We start from the raw sequence: 6332 nt of genomic DNA, 5'->3' as shown, positions 1-6332 counted from the left end.
AGGGCGATGTCAGAGGTAAGTCTTTTTACACAAGAGAGTGGTGGGTGCCGGCCATGGTGGTATAGGTGGATACATAGAATATTCCAGCACAGTACCGGCCCTTCGGCCCACTCTGTTGTTCCAAGCTTTTCAACTACTCTTAAGATGAATCAAACATTCCCTCTCACATAACCCTCCACTTTTTCTTTCCCCATCTGCCTACCTCAGAGGCTCTTGAATATCTGCCTGTACCCATCACCCCTGGCAGGGCGTTCCACACAACTACCCCCCTAAGTGTAAAATAAAACCGACCCCTGACATCCATCCAATCATCTTAAAACAATGCCCTCTCCTAACAGCCCTGGGATGAAGGTGCTGCCTCTGATCATCTTGTACACCTCGATCAAGTCACCTCTCATCCTCCTTTGATCCAAACAGCCCAAGCTTGCTCAGCCTTTCCTCAGAAGAAACACTCTCCAACCCAGGCAGTATTCTGGTAAATCTCCATAAGACAATAAGATATAAGAGCAGAACTAGGCCATTGAGTCTGCTCTGCCATTTAGAAACATAGAAACCTACAGCCCAATACTGGCCCTTCGGCCCACAATGCTGTGCCGAACATGTCCCTACCTTAAAAACTACCTAGGGTTACCCGTAGCCCTCTATTTTTCTGAGATCCATGTACCAGTCCAGGAGTCTCTTAAAAGACCCCATCGTATCCACAAACCTGACCACATATATCAGAGATAATGAACCTCATTCTGATTCTGGGTTAATACTCACTGTGGGATTATTGGTTAATTCCCGCACTCTAGGAATTCAGGGCTTAATCTCCACTCTAGGAAGTTAATACCCCACTATTACAACGAGACACAGAACCCATCGCTCTCCATAGCTCTTAGTTCCTGCTCTGTGAGTTTTCCAGTTCATTAGGAGCAGAATTGGGCCATCTCTCCCATGATTCCATGGCATTTGTAGCCCTCGAGTTTGTACACAGGACTGCCTGCTCCCAGATGCCTGTGGACACTACCCGGTGTGTAATTACCCACGACTGGTGTGTGTATGGATGCTGAACATCCTCATGAACGATCACTTACCAGTTGGTGATGGTTTCTTTCTCCATGGCTGCTGCCTGGCCTGCTGAGTGTCTCCAGGTTTCCCAGTTTCAATCCCAGAATGGGTCCCACATAGAACATCTGACCCCTGAAAGTGTAGAGAAGGCAGCCAGTGTCTGTCCTGTTGCATACACTCGTGATAACTGGTTGGCAGGTTGCAATCATCGGCAGCACTCCCTTGATTAGCTGAGGTGGCATGAGGCCCCTCTCCCTTTCCTTACCTTCCTCCTTATCCCCTCCCCTCCTCTCTCCTCCGTCTCCACCACCCTGCCCCTCCCCCTCCTCTCTCCTCCGTCTCCACCACCCTGCCCCTCCCCCTCCTCTCCTCCGTCTCCACCACCCTGCCCCTCCCCCTCCTCTCCTCCGTCTCCACCACCCTGCCCCTCCCCCTCCTCTCTCCTCCGTCTCCACCACCCTGCCCCTCCCCCTCCTCTCCTCCGTCTCCACCACCCTGCCCCCCCTCCTCTCTCCTCCGTCTCCACCACCCTGCCCCTCCCCATCCTCTCTCCCGTCTCCACCACCCTGCCCCTCCCCCTCCTCTCTCCTCCGTCTCCACCACCCTGCCCCCCTCCTCTCTCCTCTGTCTCCACCACCCTGCCCCCCCATCCTCTCCCCCGTCTCCACCACCCTGCCCCTCCCCATCCTCTCCCCCGTCTCCACCACCCTGCCCCTCCCCATCCTCTCCCCCGTCTCCACCACCCTGCCCCTCCCCATCCTCTCCTCCGTCTCCACCACCCTGCCCCTCCCCCTCCTCTCTCCTCCGTCTCCACCACCCTGCCCCTCCCCCTCCTCTCTCCTCCGTCTCCACCACCCTGCCCCTACTCTCATCCCCTTCACTCTCCCCTCCCCTTCAGCCCTTCTCCTCTCTTCCTCCTTCCCTTCTCTTTCCTCCTCCCCTCTTCCTCCCCCATTCCTCCTTCCCTCCCCGTCCGCCCTCTCTAAATGTACGTCCTATTTTGAATCTGTGCCCTCGGTTTCTAGACTCACCCACTATAGGAAACATCATCTTCACATCCAATCTATCTCGGCCTTTCAATATTGGATAAGTTTCAATGTGATCCCCTCTCATTCTTTTAAACTCCAGTGAGTACAGGCCCAGAGTTTCAAATGCTCCTTGTACCCTTTCACATTCATAGAAAAGTACTGCAAAGAAACAGGCCCTTCTGTGCTGAACCATTTAACCCATCGATCCGATCTGCACTGCGACCACGGGGCTCCCTACCCCTCCAAACCTCTCTTAAACAAGGAAGTCGAGCTTATTTGCATCTTTCCTGTAGGTAGAGGACCAAAACTGCACACGATCCCCCAAATTAGGCCTCATCAATGACTTATTCAACTCCAATGTAACATCCCACCCGCTGTACTCCATACATTATGAAAGCCAATGTGCCAGAAGCTGGTTTTTATGACCCTATCTACCTGTGACGCCACTTTCAATGAATTATGGACCTGTATTCCCAGATCCCTTTGTTCTACCACACTCCTCACTGCCCTACCGTTCACTGTGTGAGACCTACCTGGCTGGCCCGAGTGAAGTGCAACACCTCACACTTGTCTGCATTAAATTCAGTTTGTCCTGGTCTCTCTGCAAGCTCTGATAGTACTCCTTACTGTCCACTACACCCCCAAACTTGGTGTCATCTGCAAATTTGCTGATCCACTTCACTACATTATCATCCATCTCATTGATACAGATAAAAAACAACAGTGGACCCAGCACTGATCCCTGCAGCACTCCACCAGTCACAGGCCTCCAGACAGAGAGGCTTGGAAGAACCTTCTTGATCAATCTCCCATGCAGGACCTTGACAAATGTGTTGTCCATGTAGACAACAGCCACTGCCTTGCCTTCAACTTTCCTGGTAACTTCCTCAAAAAGAATGGCTAGACATGACCTACCACACATGAAGCCATGCTGACTATCCGAATCAATCCATGTCTGTCCAAACACTTTGATATCCAGTTCATCAGAATACCTTCCAATTACTTTCCCAACGTTGACGTCAGGCTCACCGAACTATAATTCCCTGGTTTATTCTTAGAGCCTTTCTTAAACAGCAGAACAACATTAGCTGCCCTCTAATCCTCTGGTACCTCACGTGCCACTAAGGATGATTTAAATATCTTTGCTCAGGCCTAGGGCCCTGGCAATTTCTGCATGCCTCCCGCAGGGTGTGAGGGAACCTTGTCAGGCCCTACCATTGGAGATTTACCCACCCTGATTTGCCTCTGGATGGTAAACATCTCCTTCTCTGTAATCTGTATCAGACCCATGAAGTGGATGACACTTTACTTCACTTCTATTATTTCCATGTCCATCTCCAGTGCACACATCCCAGCTTCCCTGCAAGAGAGCCTAATGATCCAAAAATCTCTCCTACACAAACTGTTTAATCTTCCTATTTGTGGCCTCACTAGCCCATGGCATGGGTAGCAATCCTGAGATCACAGGCCTGGAGTTCTTGCCCTTTAATGTAGCACCTAACTTCCTGTACTCCCTTTGCAGAACTTCGTCACTCTTCTTACCCATGACATTGGTACCTACACGGACCACAGCCTCTCGCTGTTCACCCTCCCACTTAAGAATGCTGAGATGTCCCAGGCCCTCGCACCCAGGAAGCAACACACCATCTGGGAAACTCATTCTCATCCACAGAACCTCCTTTCTGTTCCCCTAAATAACGAATTCCCTATCACTACAGCTCACCTCTTCTCCCCCCTTCCCTTCTGAATCACAGAGTCAGACTTTCGTTCCCAGAATTATTCTTGTGAATCTCCTCTGGATCTTGTTCAATGCCAACACTTAGATAAGGGGCTCAAAGCTGCTCACAATAGTCCAAGTGCGGTCTGACCAATGCCTTACATAGCCCAGCATTGCATGCTTGTTTTTAATATTCTAGTTCCCTTGAAATGAATGCTAACATCAATCTGTAAGTTAATCTTCAGAGAATCCCGCACAAGGGCTCCCAAGTCTCTTTGCACTTCTCATTTTTAAATTTTTCTCCCCATTTAGAAAATAGTCTATAATTTTATTTCTTCTACCAAAATGTATGAGCATACATTTCCTCCAACCTGAGTGTGGCTTCATCTTTACAGTATTCAGGGCCCCAGACAGTCCTTCCAGGTGAGGCGACACTTCACCTGTGAGTTGGCTGGGGTGATATACTGCGTCCGGTGCTCCCGATGTGGCCTTCTATTGGCGAGACCCGACGCAGACTGGGAGACCGCTTTGCTGAACACCTATGCTCTGTCCGCCAGAGAAAGCAGGATCACCCAGTGGCCACACATTTTAATTCCACATCCCATTCCCATTCTGACATGTCTATCCACGGCCTCCTCTACTGTAAAGGTGAAGCCACAATCAGGTTGGAGGAGCAACACCTTATATTCCGTCTGGGTAGCCTCCAACCTGATGAACATTGACTTCTCAAACTTCCGCTAATGCCCCACCTCCCCCTCGTACCCCATCCGTTATTTATTTTTATACACACATTATTTTTCTCTCTCTCCTTTTTCTCCCGCTGTCCCTTTGTCCCTTGCCCATCCTCTGGGTTTCCCCCCCCCCCCTTTCCTTCTCCCTGGGCCTCCTGTTCCATGATCCTCTCATATCCCTTTTGCCAATCACCTGTCCAGCTCTTGGCTCCATCCCTCCCCCTCCTGTCTTCACCTATCATTTTGGATCTCCCCCTCCCCCTCCCACTTTCAAATCTCTTACTAGCTCTTCCTTCAGTTAGTCCTGACGAAGGGTCTCGGCCCGAAACGTCGACTGTACCTCTTTCTAGAGATGCTGCCTGGCCTGCTGCGTTCACCAGCAACTTTGATGTGTGTTGCTTGAACATCCATTGACTCTCCTTCGTTTCAACAGATTTGTTAGGTAAGATTTCTCCTTAGGAAACCACGCAGACTTTGGACTCCAATATCCTGAAACCTCATCCTTAATAATGAACTCCAACATCTTCCCGATCACTGAAGTCAGGCTAACCGGCCTATAATTCAAGAGTGTGAGGGGTCAGAAGTGTGTGAAGTTGCTATTACTAGGGAGAAGGTTCTTGCGAATCTGAAAGGTCTGAAGGTAGATAAGTCACCTGGACCAGATGGTCTACACCCCAGGGTTCTGAAAGAGGTGACTGAAGAGATTGTGGAGGCATTAGTAATGATCTTTCAAGAATCACTAGATTCTAGAATGGTTCCAGAAGGCTAGAAAATTGCAAATATCATTCCCCTCTTCTAGAAGGGAGAGGGTTAGAAGAGAGTCTAACCTCAGTGGTTGGGAAGATATTACATAGAAAATAGGTGCAGGAGTAGGCCATTCGGCCCTTCGAGCCTGCACCGCCATTTATTATGATCATGGCTGATCATCCAACTCAGAACCCCGCCCCAGCCTTCCCTCCATACCCCCTGACCCCCGTAGCCACAAGGGCCATATCTAACTCCCTCTTAAATATAGCCAATGAACTGGCCTCAACTGTTTCCTGTGGCAGAGAATTCCACAGATTCACCACTCTCTGTGTGAAGAAGTTTTTCCTAATCTCAGTCCTGAAAGGCTTCCCCTTTATCCTCAAACTGTGACCCCTCGTTCTGGACTTCCCCAACATCGGGAACAATCTTCCTGCATCTAGCCTGTCCAATCCCTTTAGGATTTTATACGTTTCAATCAGATCCCCCCTCAATCTTCTAAATTCCAATGAGTACAAGCCCAGTTCATCCAGTCTTTCTTCATATGAAAGTCCTGCCATCCCAGGAATCAATCTGGTGAACCTTCTTTGTACTCCCTCTATGGCAAGGATGTCTCTCCTCAGATTAGGGGACCAAAACTGCACACAATACTCCAGGTGTGGTCTCACCAAGGCCCTGTACAACTGCAGTAGTACCTCCCTGCTCCTGTACTCAAATCCTCTCGCTATAAATGCCAGCATACCATTTGCCTTTTTCACCGCCTGCTGTACCTGCATGCCCACTCTCAATGACTGGTGTATAATGACACCCAGGTCTCGTTGCACCTCCCCTTTTCCTAATCGGCCACCATTCAGATAATAATCTGTTTTCCTATTTTTGCCACCAAAGTGGATAACTTCACATTTATCCACATTAAATTGCATCTGCCATGAATTTGCCCACTCACCCAACCTATCCAAGTCACCCTGCATCCTCTTAGCATCCTCCTCACAGCTAACACTGCCACCCAGCTTCGTGTCATCCGCAAACTTGGAGATGCTGCATTTAATTCCCTCATCCAAG

This window comes from Mobula birostris, chromosome 18 (genome assembly GCF_030028105.1).
Source record: "Mobula birostris isolate sMobBir1 chromosome 18, sMobBir1.hap1, whole genome shotgun sequence".
Classification (NCBI taxonomy): Eukaryota; Metazoa; Chordata; class Chondrichthyes; order Myliobatiformes; family Myliobatidae; genus Mobula; species Mobula birostris.
The sequence above is the reverse complement of the archived record's forward strand: the minus strand, read 5'-3'. Positions refer to the sequence as shown.